This window comes from Sturnira hondurensis, unplaced genomic scaffold (genome assembly GCF_014824575.4).
Source record: "Sturnira hondurensis isolate 20B ecotype Veracruz unplaced genomic scaffold, ASM1482457v3 Scaffold0006496, whole genome shotgun sequence".
In the NCBI taxonomy this organism is placed as follows: Eukaryota; Metazoa; Chordata; class Mammalia; order Chiroptera; family Phyllostomidae; genus Sturnira; species Sturnira hondurensis.
In genome coordinates, this window is record NW_028079127.1 from 20,762,997 (window position 1) to 20,782,922 (window position 19,926).

Genomic DNA, 19,926 nt, shown 5'->3' on the forward strand with positions numbered 1-19,926 from the left:
GCCCTGCATGAAACACATGCTGGGGAAATGTCTCGCTTCCAGAGACAGGGGGCGGGAGCTGGCTTATATAGACAGAAGGCTCTATAACGCACCTGGTTCATTAATGGTTTGTCCACTTAATTTTCTTCGGTCCATTCTTCCCAGTTATCTAATATTCATCCCTTGATTCCTCATGCAAATGAGGGCTCCAAGTCGTCGCAGCCTCAGTACTTCACAAGGCACTGCCCTAATTGTTCCTAATGGAGCCACTCTGGTCAGTGAAAAAGCAAACATAGCTGAGCAGCTCCAATTGGATGGGGAAAGACTCAGTCTTATGGGTCAAAATAGGGTTCCAGGAATAGCTCCAAATTGTTGGCTCAGATAGCAGAAACAGTGCAGGCAGGTAGTTCAGCACAGCTTTCTCCATGAAGTGCAGTTTGCACGAGAAGTTCCTGTGTAAACATGGCTGCTAGGCTCCAGTTTGTTTGTTTGTTTTCTAATTTAAGACCAGTTGGCCACCAGTAGCCCTTTTTAGTAAATATTTTCTTTCTTAGGGTCCATAGTGTAGAGTAGGAAATTTCTCTTATACTCAACTAACACCTTCCCCCAATCCCATTTCCTTAACAAAAGCACTGTGAAGATTTCATTTGTCCTTGCATATCAACTGAATGATAATTTATTGTTTGCTTTGTGCCAGACATTATTCTAAAACTTTTCATGAAGGATCATATTTTATCGTTTTATACTTCTATGAAGTTGATACTGTTTTTGAAGTGAAGTGATCATGGTAACAGATTAATTGACTTTCCAAAGGTCATAGGCAGCTAGTAAATATTAAAACATAAAACGTAATGGTTTCGGAGGTGGAAACCAAGATGGAGGTGTAGGTAGACACACCGTGCCTCCTTGCACAACCAAAAGAACGACAATAACAATTTAAAAATGAAAAACAACCAGAACAGATAGAAAAATCGAACTGTATGGAAGTCCAACAACCAAGGAGTTAAAGAAGACACATTCATCCAGACCAGTAGGAGGGGCAGAGACAGGCAGCTCTGATGAGAAGACTCAAGGCAAAATGGCAGTGAATGGACCCAGTGAGGCTGCGGATTGTGAAACTGGCTCAGTATGCAAGGCGGCTGGCAGACGAGCAGCCCCACATTCATGCCCAGATAAACCAGACAAAAGTGGGGAGCGAGACAGACCGCAGAACCCAGGGTCCCAGCCTGGGGAAATAAAGACTAAAACCACTGATTGAAAACACCAGTGGGGGTTGAGGCAACAGTGGGAGGAACACCCAACCGCATGGGAGAGTTCATTGGCAAGACCCACAGGGTCCTAGGATGTACACAAACCCACCCACATGGAATCAGCACCAAAAGGGGCCAATTTGTTTGTGGGAAGCAGGAGAAGTGACTGAAATCCAGCAGAGTATAGCAAGCACCATTGTTCCCTCTCAGACCCCCTCCACACATGCTGCATCACAACACAGTGACATGGGTTACCTTACCCCGGTGAACACCTAAGGCTCCACCCCTTAGTACGTAACAGGTGTGTCAAGACAAAAAAAAGTCCCAAACCAAAGAACAAATCAAAACTCCAGAAAAAATACAACTAAGCGACAAGGAGATGGCCAACCTATCAGATGCACAGTTCAAAATACTGGTAATCAGGATACTCACAGAACTGGTTGAATTTGGTCCCAAAGTAGGTGGAAAAATGAAGGCTATGCTAAGTGAAATAAAAGAAAATGTGGGGAACCACTAGTGATGGGAAGGAAACTGGATTCAGATCAATGGAGTGGATCAGAAGGAAGGAAGAAATAACCAAACAGAAAGAAATGAAGAAACAAAAATTCAAAAAATGAGGAGAGGCTTAGGAACCCCCAGGACAACATTAAACATTCCAACATCCAAATTATAGGGGTACCAGAAGGGGAAGAGGAAAAGCAACAAGTGGAAAACTTATTTGAACAAATAATAGAGGAGAACTTTCCCAATCTGGCAAAGGAAACAGACTTTCAGGAAGTCCAGGAAGCTCGGAGAGTCTCAAAGAAGTTGTACCCAAGGAGGAACACACCAAAGCACATCATAATTACATTACCCAAGATTAAAATTAAGGAGAGGATCCTAGAAGCAGCAAGAGATAAGGGGACAGTCACCTATAAAGAAGTTCCCATCAGACTGTCAGTGGGTTTCTCAAAAGAGACCTTCCTTACAGGCAAAAAGGACCTGGAAAGAAGTTATGAAGATTAGCAATAATGTATGTAAAAGACTACTTTCTATCTCTGAATTTTACTATTCAGGTGCCTCATTGAAGTGGAATTCATAATGTATTTGACTTTTTGTGACTGGCTTAGCATAGCATAATATGCTACATAGCATAATGGCCTCAACGTTCATCCATCCACCTTATCCTCTGTGTCAGAATTTCATTCCTTAAATATCTGTGCCAGATATTTAAGGCTGAATATCCCATTTTATGTATATCTTACATTTTGTTTATTCATCTGTCGAAGGACATTTAGGTTGTTTCCACCTTTTGGCCATTGTGACTAATGCTGCTATGAACATGGATGTACAAATATCTTCCTGAGCCCCCAATTTTAATTTCTGAGATATATTGCCTGAGGTAGAACTGTTGGATCCTATGCTGATACTATATTTAATTTTTTGAGGAAACTTCATAATGTTTTATAAGCCCTTTTCACAGCTTCTTTTAAATCCTCACACAAGGACATGTTTCCATTAATTTTAGAGGGAGATAAAAAGGGACATCAATGTGAGAAAGAAACATCAATTAGTTGCCTCCCATACACGCACCAACCAGAGATTAAACCTGCAACCTAGGCATGTGCCCTGACTGGAAATCGAACTGGGCAAACTTTATTGCACAGAACAATGTTCTAACCAACTGAGCTGCATAGCCAGGGCTTTAATGACTATTTTTAATAACTATTTTATAGTTATTAAAGAATTTAACCCAATATAAAAATATTTTTATTTAAAATATTTTATCTACCATAATCCCCTAAAATTAATATAAATTAAAATGCAAACTTTCTACTATCCTAAGGAACTAAATGTTAAAATTCTTTGTAGATTATCATTCAACAGTAGTACATGGTTGATCAAAACAACATAAATATATTATGCATTTTATAAATAGTATACAAGAAAAGTAAACTTTCAATGGAATTGATCTTGAAATGAAATGAATAGGGCTATGCGGTTATTTCCAATTCATGTAGTTGTGAATGAATAGTCCATAAATAGGTAGGTAGATAGGTAGATATATATATATATAGATAGAATTGCTAAGAAACTAAATTCACAGTATTTATCCCCTGGAGACTTCCCCTATAATTCTTTAAAAGAAGTAATGTGGAAGCCTAGCAAACTCTCAGTGTAGAATTCCACCTGACATCCTCACTGGGTTAATTAATCTTACTGGTGTCTTGGCCTCTCCTAGGGCATGGGTTAGGCTTCAACACTGCCTTAAGTTATGCTTTTTTTTTGAAGACTGTATTTATTTATTTTTAGAGAGAGGAAGAGAGGGAGAAAGAGAGGGAGAGAAACATCATGTGGTTGCCTCTTGTTCTCCCCCTACTGGGGACCTGGCCCACAAACCAAGCATGTGCCCTGACTGGGAATCAAACCAGCGACCCTTTGGTTTGCAGGCTGGCACTCAATACACTGAGCCACACTAGCTGGGGCCAGTTATCCTTCTTATAGCAGCTGCATCCCAGTCACAACTCCCCTATCCAGCTCATAGAGGCTCTGAATTCACCAACATCCCAGAGTGGCGTGTACATAACCTGAAAGTGTGTACGGTTAACATTCCAGGGACAAATTTTGAAAAATGAAAGACAGGATATGGTTACAAGCCCACAGATTAATTCCTTGCCTTTTCTTTTCCTGACAGACTATTCCAAGAAAGAATAGTTCCATGCAATCTTTCCAGAAATGCAGAAATGTCCCACATAAGTGAGCAACCAATCAGGTTTCTTGTAAGACTGTGACCAGTCTAATAATGCACAATGTTGTATTTGCTTTCTGTCCCTTGCTGCCTGGCTTGCATTTGTCCCTTACTCTCTCTTTCAATGACCTGAAATGTACCCACCTGCCCAAATAAAATGTTACCACTTAATCTTTGTTTTAGACTTTGGCTTCTTGAGAATTCAGTCTAAGACATTCATGAAGGTAAGTGGAAGGAATGAAAGGTGTTGTCTTAAAGGAATTTCACTCAATACCTTAAATTTCTTGCTAGATATTGTCCAAACTAACAGTGGTTTCTCATCCAATTTTGTTTTTAATAATTATTAGTGGGCATTTAACATAGGTTTTCCACCAATGCTTTTGCTCCTGCAAGCAAAGAATTAGATACCAATTTACAAAAAACAACTTGCAAAATGTTGTGCTATCAGCCATTAGATTATCCACTTTCCCAACACTTACACCAATATTTCAAATTATCCCTTTGTCTAGCAGCAGAAAAGTTTAAGCACTCAATGACAATGCACCAAGCAATGCATCATAGTAAGATTTGAAGGGATTAGAGATTTTGCTTTCTTTTGTAAATTACAAGAAAGTCCACAGCTCAGGAAACCTTATTTGGTGAAAAGTGGGATTTGTGTCCCATTTTTCCACCAAAGTCATCAGTTAAGGATCTGTTCCTTCCTATTCCTGTCAGTCCCCCCTTGGTCATTGGCTAATTTCATGCTGGCTGTATGTTCAATCCACAAACTAATCAAATCTGTGTTATTGCTGACCTCACTGGGTGGCTGATGTGGGAAAGTCCTATACATTCCTTTATGATTTAATACCTTAATTGTTGTTAACTACACCAACACCAGGCTTTGCATAATAAGTTTTAGGCACGGAGAACCTATGAAGAACCAGAGAAATTGCAAAGCAGGAGAAAAAACTTAAAACCTCACTGTTCCCTAGTCCAAAGAAAAAGCAAAATAAAAGAAGCAAAGAGCTTGGTACTCTTTTATCATCCTTTTACTTACAACCTGCCTATATAATTGTATTCGAAGTAAGTTTCCTACAAAGAGGATATAGTTGGGTCATGTCTTTTTTAAAATTCATTGATCAATCTTTGTCTTTTATGGGTATATTTAGGTCATTTACACTTAATGTAATTGTTGATATGTTAGTGCTTAAGTCTTCCATTTCCATTTTGCTTTCTGTTTGTTACCTGCTCTTCATTTCTCTGTCTTCTTTTTCCTTCCTTCTTGTGAATTTTTAAATAATTTCATTTTATTTATAGTGTTTTAATATATCTATTTATATAACTTTTTAGTGATTACTCTGTGTATTGTACCACACACACACACACACACACACACACAGCTTATCACTGTCTACTGTGCCTACTGGTATCATTTTACCAATTCAAGAAGGGTATGGAAATCTTACTTTCCTATCTCCCTTTACCCACCCCACTCCATTTATAATATAATTGTTAAGTATTTCCTCTACCAACAATTATAACCACATCAGTCAGTGTTATAATTTTGCTTTAATAATCAAACATAATCTAGAAAATTCAGGGGAAGGAAACTCTATTGAATTTACCATATTTTTGCTTATCATATTCTTCCTTCCACATGTCCAAGTTTTTCATTTCTTTTTTCTGCTTAGAGAATTTTATCACCTTTCTTTTACAGTAGGTCTGATAGAAACAAATTCTCACAGCTTTCTTTAAAATATCTTGATCATCCACTCATCCCTGAAGTATATATTCACTGCGTGTAGGATTCTGAATTTACAGTTCTTTCTTTTTTCACACTTTGAAACGAATTGTGCCCCTTCCTTCTGACTTCATGGTTTCTGGTTCCAAGGCTTCTATCATTCTAATGGTTTTTCCTATACAAGTAAAGTATTCTTCCTCTGGCTGCTTTCAAGATTTTTTTCTTTGCTTTAATTTTTCAAAGTTTAATTATAATGCACTTTTTATGGATTTCTTTTAGTTTATTCTTTTTAAAATATATTTCACTCATTATGCCATTACAGTTGTCCCATTTCCACCTTTCATTCCCCTTCACCCTGAACACCCCCTCCCACCTACACTCCCCCCCTTTAGTTCATGTCCATGTGTCGTAAGTTCTTTAGCTTCTACACTTCCCACACTACTCTTGCCCTCCCCCTGTCTATTTTCTCCCCACCATCTATGCTACTTATTCTCTGTAACTTTCCCCCCTCCCTCCTCCTCCCACTCCCCTGTTGCTAACCCTCCATGTGATCTCCATTTCTCTGGTTCTGTTCCTGTTCTAGTTGTTTGCTTAGTTTGCTTTTGTTTTAGGTGTGGTTCTTAATAACTGTGAGTTTGCTGTCCTTTCACTGTTCATATTTTTATCTTCTTTTTCTTAGATAAGTTCCTTTAACATTTCATATAACAAGGGCTTGGTGATGATGAACTCCTTGAACTTGACCTTATCTGAGTAGCTCTTTATCTGCCCTTCCATTCTAAATGAAAGCTTTGCTGGATAGAGCAATCTTGGATGTAGGTCCTTGCCTTTCATGACTTGGAATACTTTTTCCAGTCCTTTCTTGCCTGCAAGGTCTCTTTTGAGAAATCAGCTGACAGTCTAATGGGGAATCCTTTGTAGGTGACTGTCCCCTTATCTTTTGCTGCTTCTAGAATTCTCTCCTTCATTTTCATCTTGGCTAATGTAATTATGATGTGCCTTGGTGTGTTCCTCCTTGGGTCCACCTCCTTTGGGACTCTCTGAGCTTCCTGCATTTCCTGGAAGTCTATTTCCTTTGCCAGATTGGGGAAGTTCTCCTTTATTATTTGTTTCAAATAAGTTTTCCACTTGTTGCTCTTCCTCTTCCCCTTCTGGTACCCCTACAATTTGGATGTTGGAAGGTTTAAAGTTGTCTTGGAGGTTCTAAGCCTCTCCTCATTTTTTTGAAGTCCTGTTTCTTCATTCTTTTCTGTTTCTTCATTCTTCATCCATTCTTCATTCATTTCTTTCTTCCTTCTGGTCCACTCCATTGATTTGAGTCCCAGTTTCCTTCCCATCACTATTGGTTCCCTGTGCACTTCCCTTCATGTCACTTACTTAGTGTAGCCTTCGTTTTTTCATCTAATTTGTGACCAAAATCAACCAATTCTATGAGCATCCTGATCACCACTGCTTTGAACTGTGCATCTGATAGATTGGCTATCTCTTGGTCACTTAAAAGTATTGGCTCTGGGGCTTTGATTCGTTGTTGTGTTTGAGCCTTTTGTTTGTTTGTTTGTTTGTTTGGTCTGGTTGTGCCTGTTATGTAGTGAGGGGTGGAGCCTTGGGTGTTCACCAGGGTGGGGCAACCCAGTTGCTGGGTTGTGACGCTGTGTGTGGGTAGAGGTCAGAGAGGGAACAATGGTGTTTGCTCCACTCTCTCTGGGATTTCAGTCTCTACTGCCGCTTCCCACAAGCAAATTGGGCCCTTCTGGTGCTGATTCCTGGGTGGGTGGGCTCGTGCATGTTCTAGGACCCTATGGGTCTCTCCAAAGAACTCTCCTGTGATGCTGGGAATCTCTCCCAACACCTCAACCCCCACAAGTGTTTTCAATCCATGCTTTTAGGCTTAACTTCCCATTGCTGGGGCTGTGGGTCATGCTGTCTGTCTCACTGCCCATTTTTGCCTGGTTTATCTGTGTACAAATGAGTGGCTGTGGTCAGCCAGCCGCCTTCTGCACCTCACTGGGTCTGCTCATTGCCTCCCTGTGTCCAGGGTCTGCTACCTGCCACTGTGTGCCTTGAGTCTGCCAACAACTGCTTTTTCCTGCCTCGACCCCTCTCCACTGGCCGTCAACTCCACCCCTCTTACCAGTCTGGATGAATGGTTGTTGGACTTCCATATAGTTCAATTTTCTATCTGTTGGTTGTTTTTTGTTTCTAAATTTTTGTTGTCTTTAATTTTGGTTTTGTGAGAAGCCACAGTGTGTCCACCTAAGCCTCCATCTTGGCCCGAAGTCTAAACTTGCAGATTTAAAAGGTGAGCAAATTCCAAAAAGAATAAACTAAAAGAAACCTCTGGCCAAGATGGAGGCATAGGTGGAAACACTGTGCCTCCTTGCACAACCAAATTTAAGGACAACAAAGATTTAGAAACAAAAGCACAATCAGAACAGCCAGAAAATTTAACTGTACAGAAGTTCAACAATGATCCATTCATCCAGACTGGTAAGAGGGGCAGAGTCAGCAGCTGGCAGGAGAGGGGTCATGGCAGAAAAAAGTGAGGAGGAAATGAGCAGATGTAGCGAGGTGTACAGGGAGGCCGGCTGACCGTACTCACACATTTGTACACAGATAAACCAGGCAAAAATGGGCAGTGAGACAGACAGCATGACCCACAGCCCCAGCAATGGGAAGTTAAGCCTAAAAGCATGGATTGAAAACACTTGTGGGGGTTGAGGTGTTGGGAGAGATTCCCAGCATCACAGGAGAGTTCTTTGGAGAGACCCATAGGGTCCTAGAACATGCACGAGCCCACCCACCCAGGAATCAGCACCAGAAGGGCCCAATTTGCTTGTGGGAAGCGGCAGTAGAGACTGAAATCCCAGAGAGAGTGGAGCAAACACCATTGTTCCCTCTCTGACCTCTACCCACACACAGCGTCACAACCCAGCAACTGGGTTGCCCCACCCTGGTGAACACCCAAGGCTCCACCCCTCACTACATAACAGGCACAACCAGACCAAACAAACAAACAAACAAACAAAAGGCTCAAACACAACAACGAATCAAAGCCCCAGAGCCAATACTTTTAAGTGACCAAGAGATAGCCAATCTATCAGATGCACAGTTCAAAGCAGTGGTGATCAGGATGCTCATAGAATTGGTTGATTTTGGTCACAAATTAGATGAAAAAACGAAGGCTACACTAAGTAAGTGACATGAAGGGAAGTGCACAGGGAACCAATAGTGATGGGAAGGAAACTGGGACTCAAATCAATGGAGTGGACCAGAAGGAAGAAAGAAATGAATGAAGAATGGATGAAGAATGAAGAAACAGAAAAGAATGAAGAAACAGGACTTCAAAAAAATGAGGAGAGGCTTAGAACCTCCAAGACAACTTTAAACCTTCCAACATCCAAATTGTAGGGGTACCAGAAGGGGAAGAGGAAGAGCAACAAGTGGAAAACTTATTTGAAACAAATAATAAAGGAGAACTTCCCCAATCTGGCAAAGGAAATAGACTTCCAGGAAATGCAGGAAGCTCAGAGAGTCCCAAAGGAGGTGGACCCAAGGAGGAACACACCAAGGCACATCATAATTACATTAGCCAAGATGAAAATGAAGGAGAGAATTCTAGAAGCAGCAAAAGATAAGGGGACAGTCACCTACAAAGGATTCCCCATTAGACTGTCAGCTGATTTCTCAAAAGAGACCTTGCAGGCAAGAAAGGACTGGAAAAAGTATTCCAAGTCATGAAAGGCAAGGACCTACATCCAAGATTGCTCTATCCAGCAAAGCTTTCATTTAGAATGGAAGGGCAGATAAAGAGCTACTCAGATAAGGTCAAGTTCAAGGAGTTCATCATCACCAAGCCCTTGTTATATGAAATGTTAAAGGAACTTATCTAAGAAAAAGAAGATAAAAATATGAACAGTGAAAGGACAGCAAACTCACAGTTATTAAGAACCACACCTAAAACAAAAGCAAACTAAGCAAACAACTAGAACAGGAACAGAACCAGAGAAATGGAGATCACATGGAGGGTTAGCAACAGGGGAGTGGGAGGAGGAGGGAGGGGGGAAAGTTACAGAGAATAAGTAGCATAGATGGTGGGGAGAAAATAGACAGGGGGAGGGCAAGAGTAGTGTGGGAAGTGTAGAAGCTAAAGAACTTACGACACATGGACATGAACTAAAGGGGGGGAGTGTGGGTGGGAGGGGGTGTTCAGGGTGAAGGGGAATGAAAGGTGGAAATGGGACAACTGTAATGGCACAATTAATAAAATATACTTTTAAAATCTGCAAGTTTATGTCTTTTCCCTAATTTTAGGAGATTTTAGACATTATTTAAGCACTTTTTAAGGCCTGCCTTCTTGCTTCTCTCCTTCTAGGATTTCAATGACAATACTGTTAGATATGTTGTTATAATCCCACAGCTCCATGAGACTCTGCTTATTTTTTAAAATCTATTTCTCTCTGTTTTTTGAATTGGTAATTTTTATTTTTTTTTCTGGTTCACTGATTCTTACCTTGTTTTCTCCATTCTGCCCAACCACCCCACTTTTCATTTTGGAAATTGTATTTTTAATTCTAAAATTTTCATTTGATTTCTTTTATGGTTTTTATTTTATTGCTAAAACTTTCTGTTTCTTTGCTGAGTTTATTTCTTTCATTCATTTCAGTTATGTTCGTGATTGCTTATTGAAGAACTTTTACCATGGCTGCTTTAAATCTTTGCCAGATAATTCTTTTGTTACCTTGCTTTTGGCATCTATTGGTTGTCTTTTTCACTCAGTTGACATCTTCCCAGTTCTTGGTATGATGAGTAATATTTTATTAAAAACTGAACATTTTAAATTATATTATAAGACTCTGGTTTTTGTTTAAACTTTGTATTTTACTGGCTTTCTCTGACACCGCCCCAGCAGAGAAAGGGTGATACTGCCTGGTTATTGCCAGATGGGGTAGAATAGCTGGTTATCCACTTAGCTTCCATTGATACTCAAAGGTAGGGGCTCCTCATTATTGCTCAATGAAAGTGAAAGTCCAGTGTCTTCATAGAGTGTGGTTTGAATGATCTTGCCTGGGCTGGGCAGTAATTCTGTAGTTGATGTTAGCTGAAATGGGCTGAAATAAACTGGACAACGTTGCTCTACTTGGCAGGGCTTGCTTGTGTGACTCAGGGTCCCCTAGTATTAAGCTGCTGTAGGCTGGTCCAGCTAGTGTCCAGCTATGTGCCTTCTCTCTCTTCCTCCTTCTGGGAACAGCAGGAAAGCCCAACTGTGGCTTTTCATGGCAATTACAGAGGCACAAGCAAGCCACTAGAGAGCAATTATAGTGTTCTTTCCTTATCCACGGTGGCTATATCTTCCAGTGGATGCCTAAAACAGCTGATAGTACCAAAAGTTATATATATTATGCTTTTTTCTGTACCTATGCACTATGACAAAGTTTAATTTATAAATTCCCCCCATAAGAGAATAACAATGACTAATAAAATAGAACAATTATAATATACTTTAATAAAAGTTATATGAATGCAGTCTCTCTCTATAAAAATACCTTATTGCACTGTACTCACCCTTGTTCCTTTTCTCTTCCTTCTCCTTTCCCTTTTCCTTGCCCTTCCCCTTGTTGTTGTTTTGTTGTTGTTGTTCTTCTTCTTCTCTTCTTCTTCCCCCACTTCCTCCTTCTCTTCCTTCCTCTCCTCCTCTTTTCTTCTTCTCCTCATCTTTCTTCTTATGAGGATGTGAGATGATAAAGTTCCAGAATCTGTGTAACCATCCCCTAGTTGCAGTAAGTGTCTTGGTGTCACTGATTTCAAGGATCCTTTTCTGAACTTTCTTAGGCTCAATGCTTTCTGGTTCAACATGTTGCCATCATTTGGAATGTGTTTTCTGTTCATGTCTTCCAACCACAAATTTAATGCTTTTTCTATCATAACTAAGCACTTACCATTCCTCAACTTTTGCTGCTTGAGGAATAACAGCAAAACTAGCACAAAATTTCTTTTTCCCTCTTCACAATTTCACAGATTTTTTTCTTAGCAACCTCAGCACATGATATTTTGCTCTTTCCTTATAAGTCAAGAACTTTAACCTTTTCATTTAAAGGAAGCACTTTATGGCTTCTCTTGGCATATCCAAGTTGCCAGCATCACTACTATACTTAAGTGGTTATATAATTGCTCAAATAGAAGCTCAGTAAAACTATAAGTCTTAAACTGTGTTTTATAAATGCAGCTGATTTTGGATGCATCCCCTGAGCCATTGTTTCCTTTCCTTCCATTTTCAGACAGTATAAGGGTTGGATTCTGATTTTTGCTATTTACCAAGTCCCCATAATGTGAACAGCAGTAGGAGTTCCACGTGAGCAATCTTGTCACTGGTTACATTTGGAACTCAATGTCCATTTCTAGAGACCAGTGGCTGAACTGACTCCAGTGATAGAACTAACATGTTTACCAAGTAACTTTTCTTTAAACCCTTGGATTGCTCTCACTATGCTTAGGTGAAATCCAGGCCCCGTTCCCTGGTGCCTATGGTCCTTCCTGGGCCAGGGCCCTCTGCCCCAAGCTCCCTGTGTTCCAGGCCCCAGGCCAACCCAGCTCTTCCTGCTCTGCCCACACAGGTCCTTCAGCCTGAAACACCTCCCCCTACTCTGAGTCTCACTTTTACTCGCCCCCAGGTCTTAAATGTTATTTCCTTGGAGAAACTCTCAGTACCTTCCCATTTGAAGTCATTGCTCCTGTTCCTCTTTCTCATCCCACCTTTCAACTTGCCACTAAGGGCACTTACTTCAAGATACAATTGTACAGTTCTTGATGTGATTATTTGTTGACTGTGCACATTCATCACACAGCTCCAGTTTTTCTTTTCTCTATCTGGTGTTTCTGGAGCAGAGACTGGGGATGCTTAAGGTATTTGGAGGGGCAATTCTTTCCCATTCCATGTATTATTCAGATTATGCCTTGCTGATAATGCTCAGCAAACAAACTCCAAATCTCAGTGCTCACTACAAACACTGATATCCACTCATGGGTCTGGCTTGGCTGTGTTTAGCCAGATTCATCTCTGCTCCCTTCTCTCACATCTGGTGCTCGTTCAAGGACCCAGGTAGAATGACTGCCTGAATATATTCTAATTATGATGAATGGCACAAGAGAGTGAGAAGAACAGAGGATTCTGCTTAATACCTCCATCTAGAAATAGCACAGTCTCATATCTTCCCATTTCCATCTGGTCAAAGCAAACTGCATGGCCTAAAGTTAGTGGGCAAGGAGCTTGGCTGCACCCACAGGAGAGCACAGCAAAGAGGAAAAGAAAGAATAAACAGCGAACAAATAATTGGATGAAAACGCTGCACTGTCCCACCCAGTACAGGATATTTAGTACCCACCTTTTGTAGGTGCTGAACATTGATGGTACCACCAAGTCAGCATAGAAACCCCAAATGTCCCCAACATTTCCAAATGCTCCTAAGGGGGCTAAATCACCCCTTCCCCACCCCACTGAGAACCCTTCTCAATGCCTGGCAAACACTCAGTAAATATGTGGTGAATGAATTAACTTTGCCAGATTGCCCTCCAGTACAGTTGTAACAATTTATGCACTGTTTAAGGTGTAAATATCTTTTTAAATAATTTCTTAAATCCTCACCTGTGGATATGTTTTAATTGATTTGAGAGAGAGAGAAAGAGAAGCATCAAAGTGAGAGAAGAACATTGATCAGTTGCCTCCTGTACACACTCCAACCAGGAACTGAACACATAACTTAGTCATTGTGTCCTGACAGGGGAACCTCACTTAATTTTTCAATGCATGTTCAAGTTACTTTTTTAATATATACTGAAATTTCTTTGGGGAATTGTTGTGGACCCCTCCGCCTGGTTTCAGGAATTGTAACCATAACCCTCCCCCCTCCCCCCTCCCCCCCCCCGGCCGGTGGCTAAGGATGAGCGAGTGACCTCTGGAATGGAACCCACAGGAGACAAAACTTGTCTCTGGTAGCAAACACTGCCTCAGTTTCCTCTCTGCCCCCAAAGCTTTGACAGAAGTTCACGGGTAAGTCTCCTCACAGCAGGGAGCAACCTAAGCGGGACTAAACCACTTGGGAGGCCTCATGGAAGGACTACGGGGGGGTGCTGCAACAAAGAATGAGCAATAGACTCTTGCCCCCTGGCTATGTGACATAGCCTGAGTCCCCAGGTCCTCTGGGAGAAGCACTTCCTGGCTCTAATCCACTTAAGCCTGAATACCTGATGGGGTGGGTTACAGTTCTTTGCCTTGCCAGAGTGTGTCCAGGGAAGGGTGAGAAATCTGGCATCACAAAGAATTCCTGAAAAACCTGTGAAATCTACTCTGCTAAGAGTGCTTTCATCCATATGATAAGGGTCCAAGAGGAAATGAGTTTGTCTCCCAAAGTTCCTACAACACCCTTTCCTGACAGACACTGACTCAGACTAAGCCCTCAGATTTCTTTGAAATGTCATCTACTGTTTGATCCTTGCTGCCCCGTATTCCTGTGTACTACAACCCAATAAAAGCCCCTGGAGGAGGGGTCTCAACACCTTTTCCCCTGAGAAACTGGCCACTGCTCAAGGCCTCTTTCCTCTGGGAAACTGGCCACCTCTCCTCCACAAGCAGATCACATCGTGTCATGTTTACTTTCATCTGTGGTGGATGGGGGGACTTGCAGGAAAAGTATCTCCCACGGGGAATTCTCTATGATTTTTGCACATTTTCCTATTAAACATTTTACCTTTCCCTATTTTTTAAAAAGATCTTACTTATTTACTTTTAGAGAGAGGGGACGAGAGCGAGAAAGAGAGGGAGAGAAACATCCATGTGAGAAAGAAACATTGATCAGTTACTTGTCACTCTGACTGATACAGGGTGCAGCAAAGGGGGGGGGGTGTCAAAAAAAGATTTGGAATGGTGTCCAGAACTCAAAGTGTATAGGAATATTGGGGAGACATATAAGATGTCCTCACCCCTTCCCCCCACAGGTGTGAGTTGGGGGAAGGGACACATGGAGCAGGAACATGTAGGGTTGTTTTGTACAGCCACAGCCTTGCAGCTAATCCATGGTATGGTTATTGAACATATCTATAGCCTTTGACAGGTCACTTGGATATGTCAAATGGCTGTGGCCAGGCTTGGAGCTAGGGGAATGAAGTCACTTCCCCACCAAGATGTAACTTGGGGGCCGGTCCCCTGAGTTACAGCGCCTGTGTGGGAGCTTGGAGAAGATTGGCTCTAGGACATGAGGCCATACCTCCCCAAACTAACAATGGTAGTCCAGTGAACTTGTAATAATACAGAAATACTGGCAGGTGTAACTGATCGTGGGAGGAACCAGAAATAGGGGTACAGAGGAAGATGGGCACGGGGGGTTTAAACCCGGACACGGCAGCCATTAGGGAGAGATCCACGCGGTTTCAACAGAGTTAGGGCCCCCTCTTTCCCAGGTGAAAAGGGAAAACCATGCAGTTTTGCCAGAATGGAGATCCCCTCGGCCAGGTGAAGAAGAAAGACTCGATTTTGGTGGAGAGGCCCACGTGACTTTGGGATGCTCCCTTTGGCCGAGTGGCCTGGAAAGCAGGAGAAACTGACTAGAACTTGGTACAAAGAACTCTTGCCAGTGGAAGGTGCCGCATGACTTTGGATTAATTGGAGATCCTGCCCGGACAGGCAACACAGCTCACAATGCCAGTGACCTGAAAAACGGACGTGTGCTCTTTTCCTGATTTATGGTACCCAGAGTTGGGACAGTGGGAGAAGGGAGTGCAGTGTGTGTGTGTGTGTGTGTGTGTGTGTGTGTGTGTACCCTTAAAGACTTTGATATTTTAATGAAGGCATTAGGCCTGAGTAGCATTAAATAAACATTTTGTTTCCTTTTCACAAATCTCTGGCATTGAGAGATATCTTTCCAATTGGCAGCGGTGGACAGAAGAGCCCAGTAGGTATTAGTATACCATCCTTGGGAGGGGCCCCTGTTGTTCTGTAGCAGTTTTGGGCATCCCTTGGTGGGCCAAGTATTGCCCGCCCCCCCTTGGACCTATTGTTCAGTAACATGACCAGGGACCCAACTTGCAGCCCAGGCATGTGCCCTGACCAGGAATTGAACTGACAAACCCTTTGCTTTGTGGGATGATGCCAAACTAACTGAGCCACACCAGTCAAGTCCTTTTTATCTTTCTCTTATTCATTTCTAATAACTTTTGTCGCTAAAAAAATAACATTTTCTCATTTTTATAAATTTTTAAATGGTCTGAAACACAGACATTGTTAATGTAATTTTATTTGCCAAATGGGCATATCATGTTTATTAACCCAGTCAGTCCCTTGTCAATAAGCTATTTTGGTTGGTTTCAATTCTTTCTATTGAAATAGCATTGTGATGAAAGCCTTTGTAAGCCTTTATCAGGCTTTAAGATCATTTCTTTTGATGAGCTCTGGGTTTTTTTTTAGCAGAACTTTATGGTTTTATTAACACAAATACAGTCTGTACACAAGCTGTCTATTCATTTTCTCCACCTCGCAGACTGGCATTGGGATCAGTGACCCTAAGGGCCAGCTGGGTGCACTGTTCACAATGGCTTTTCAGCTCTTTGAGGAGGAGATATTGTGAGACGTCTCAGCACAGCAACATTTGTTACACATTAGCAGCACTTCAAGCTCATTGACGTTGCAGACCAGAAACTTCTAAAAACTACTGGGCAGCATGAACTTTGTTTTCTTGTTGCTTCCATGATCAACGTTGGGCATCAAGATCTGGCCCTTGAATCCTCAACACACCCTATTGTCAATGCCTCTGGGTTTCCGCCAGTTCTGCTTAATTTTTACATATTGGTCTGACTGGTACTAGATGAATTTCTTAGTCTTCTCTTTGATAGTCTTGGGTTTCATGAGGGGTGTGGGGGCAACTTCTCTCCCAAGTCCCCCCCCCCCCCCCCCCCCCCCCCCCCCCCCCACGCGCNCCCCCCCCCCCCCGAGTGCCACGGATGAAAGTGAATAATAGTTGAGACACGATGTGATCTGCTTGGGGAGGAGGAGTGGGCTGTGGCCAGTTTATCAGGGGAGACAAAGGCTAGCAGCAGCCAGTCTCTCTGAGGAGAAAAAGGCCCTGAGCCCCCTGCTCCATAGCCTTTTATTGGGTTGTAATACACAGGAATACAGGGCAGCAAGATTCAAACAGTTGATAACATTTCAAAGATATCTGAGGGCTTCAGAATCTGAGTCAGTGTCTGTCAGGAAGAGAGTTGCAGAAACTTTAGGAGACATATTTATTTCCTCTCGGACCCTTATCATATGAATGAAAGCACTCTTAGCAAGGCAGATTTCACAAATTTATCGGCAAGTCTTTGTGATGCCAGATTTTCCCCAGGACACACTCTAGCAAGGCAAGGAGCTTCACCTCTCCCCATCAGGTATTCAGGCTTAAGGGGATTAGAGCCAGGAAGTGCTTCTCCCAGAGGACATGGGGAGGGGGCGTGTCGGCGAGAGTCCATTGCTCTTTGTTGCAGCCCCACCCCCCTGGTTTAGGTCCCACCCACCCCAGGCCCCCGCTGTGAGGGGTCTTACCTGTCATTGACTTCCAACCAAGCTTTGGGGGCAGGGAGAGGAACTGAGGCAGCGTTTGCTACCAGAGACAAGCTTTGTCTCCTATGACTGGCATTCCAAAGGTCATCCCTCACCCTTAGCCACAAGGGGTACAGATACAATTCCTAAAACCAGGCAGAACGGTTTACAACAGAGGGGTCTGAGGAAAACCACTGTACCCAGTAGGAGATGGTTGCCACCTCTCTAAGCAGCACCCAGGAAGAGAATGTTCTGTTCTGTTCTTAAAGTTCTCTCACCTGAGAAACTTTTGACATATTCTGCCAAATCGCTCTCCAGAGAGATTAAACTAATTTCCACACCCTTGTCCACCAGCTTGGCTGTACTTTTCCCACTGTGAATATTAGCATCGCAGACATTCTGGGCTAATACAAGGATGAAATTATACCTCTTTTAATAACACAGAAGATTATACAATGGATGGTGCACTTCTGCAAGGTTTCTTGAAGGGCAAAAAGGGGTGGAAACGAAAGACTTGTTGAGAGGTGTGGCCTGCAGTCTGAGAACAGGGGTTAGAAAGTCAGAGTGAAGAAAGAGAAAAAGCAATGAGCCTCAGGCTGCATCTCATTTGTACCTGCAGAATTTTAATTATAGAGATGACAGAGTGACAACATGGAAAGGCCAATGTCATTAAAAGAAGAGTTTATTACTTACATTTCTCAGGAGAATGGGGCACACCGTGCCATGCAGGGCCACATGGGAAAAGCACCAGGTTTGGTCAGGAAGAAGAAGCAGGAGTGAGAGGAAGGCAAGGCAGAGAATTTATTGGGGTTTCAATAGGTCAAAGATAAAAAATTTCCCGTGGTCATGTAGCCATCAATGTTTGCTTTATCAGATGATATTTATTGAGGATGCACTGTTGAGGCTAGTGGAGAAGGGAGGTGAGTTTCAACCCCCCTTCTTTCCCTGGAATTATCCCTTTCAGGCCCATCCTCAGAAGCCCTGTGCCTGAGTAGATCTAAGAAGGCTAACTCCAATAGCTTGGCCCCCTATCAGGGGTGGCATGTTTGGATGACTCCACAGGAACCAGGCAGAGTGGTAAGAAAGGAGAATGGAGGAAGGGAAAGGTGGGCAAGGCTAAGTAGGCATCTTGGCCCCTCCCAATGCCCACCTTGTGTGCTTTCTCCTGCCAGCCCTCAGGTTCACCCTACAGAGTCCTCTCCTCCTAAGGCCCAGCTCCTGAACATTCAACATACCCACTCTCACCTGCTGCCCACCCAGTTCTACTGCTCACCCTACCTTATATCCCAGCCACCAGTCCTCACCATGTTAGGCCCGCCCGGCAAGTGCACCAGCCTATAGGTGATGATGGGGTGAATGACATGCTATTGTCCTGTCCCAACAGAGGCATGGCATGGGAGGTCAGTGGAGAAAAGGGAAGGAAAAAATATGCAGTGAGCACACTCAACAGTCCACTCAGGGGAGTGTGGAAGTGCCTGGAGGTGTTTTGGTTATTTCAATGACTGGCGGTTAAGAGCTGGGGGACAGGGTACCAAACTAGTATGTGTGGGACAGTCCAGCTGAGTAAAAAACTGTTCCACCCAAAGTGTGAGTAGTCTCTCACTTCTAAATGTCAAAACACAAAGAAGGAAGGGAAGGAGGGAAGCAGAGAAGGAAGGAAAGAATGACAGAAGGAAAAAGGAGGAAAAGGGTAAGTAAGGACAAACACACATTGCACTTAGCTGGGCATGAGGAAGACCAGCAGTTATTCTGAACATTAGTCATGTTGCTGCTGCCCCTAAAGAGTGCAACCTTACCCAAACTCATCTTTATAGATGTGAAACCTGAGGCCCAGTGAGGAGAAGGATTTCCAGTAGGCAAATGGCAGGGGTTTTACAGATTTCTGGACACGCTGACCAGAATACCATATCAACTCCTGTGACCACCTGCCAAGTTCCCAGAGTTATCCTCAGGCCAAAGGCAGCAGAGGCACAGGGGAATGAGATATTACCCTTCAGGGTCAGAGCGTGCATCACTGGAAGTCATTGTCAACTAAGAGTTACCATAGCTCAAAAGGGTAAAAAAAAAAAAGCAGATTCAGTCTGGACTGCAGTGAGGATCTGGGGTTAGACTCTATCTGTTCCCATTAACAGCTGCCTTCTATTGTCCGATGAAGGACCAAGTGCCTGGCATTCTTTGTGAACATCCAGTTCTTCCAGAACCTAGACCTAGCATGCTGTGACAGGTACATGACAGCATTTTCCTCAAAAAAACATTTCAGACTGCAGCAATCATGGAAACCATATTGGTTTCCTAGGGCTGCCATTACAAGTGGCATTACTAACCCTGCAAAAGTCCAAAACAGAAGTGGAGTACGAGGGGGAAGGTGGAGCAAAGAGAGACAATGTCAACTGTGACGTCCTGAGAGTTTCTCACCTGAGACAGGTTTGAGCTGAGGCGAGGAGATATTTGATATCAGATTTTAAACACCTGGAAAATGCTTCTATTTGCTAACACCTGAACAACTCTCCCCAAGATTTCATCCAGGGGGCCTTCCTCATGCCCAGGTGACTGGCTAGTGCCACATGTGTTTGTCCTTACTTCCCTTTTCCTCCTTTTTCCTTCTGTCATTCTTTCCTTCCTTCTCTGCTTCCCTCCTTCCTTTCCTTCTTTGTGTTTTGACATGTAGAGGTGGGAGACCATCCACACT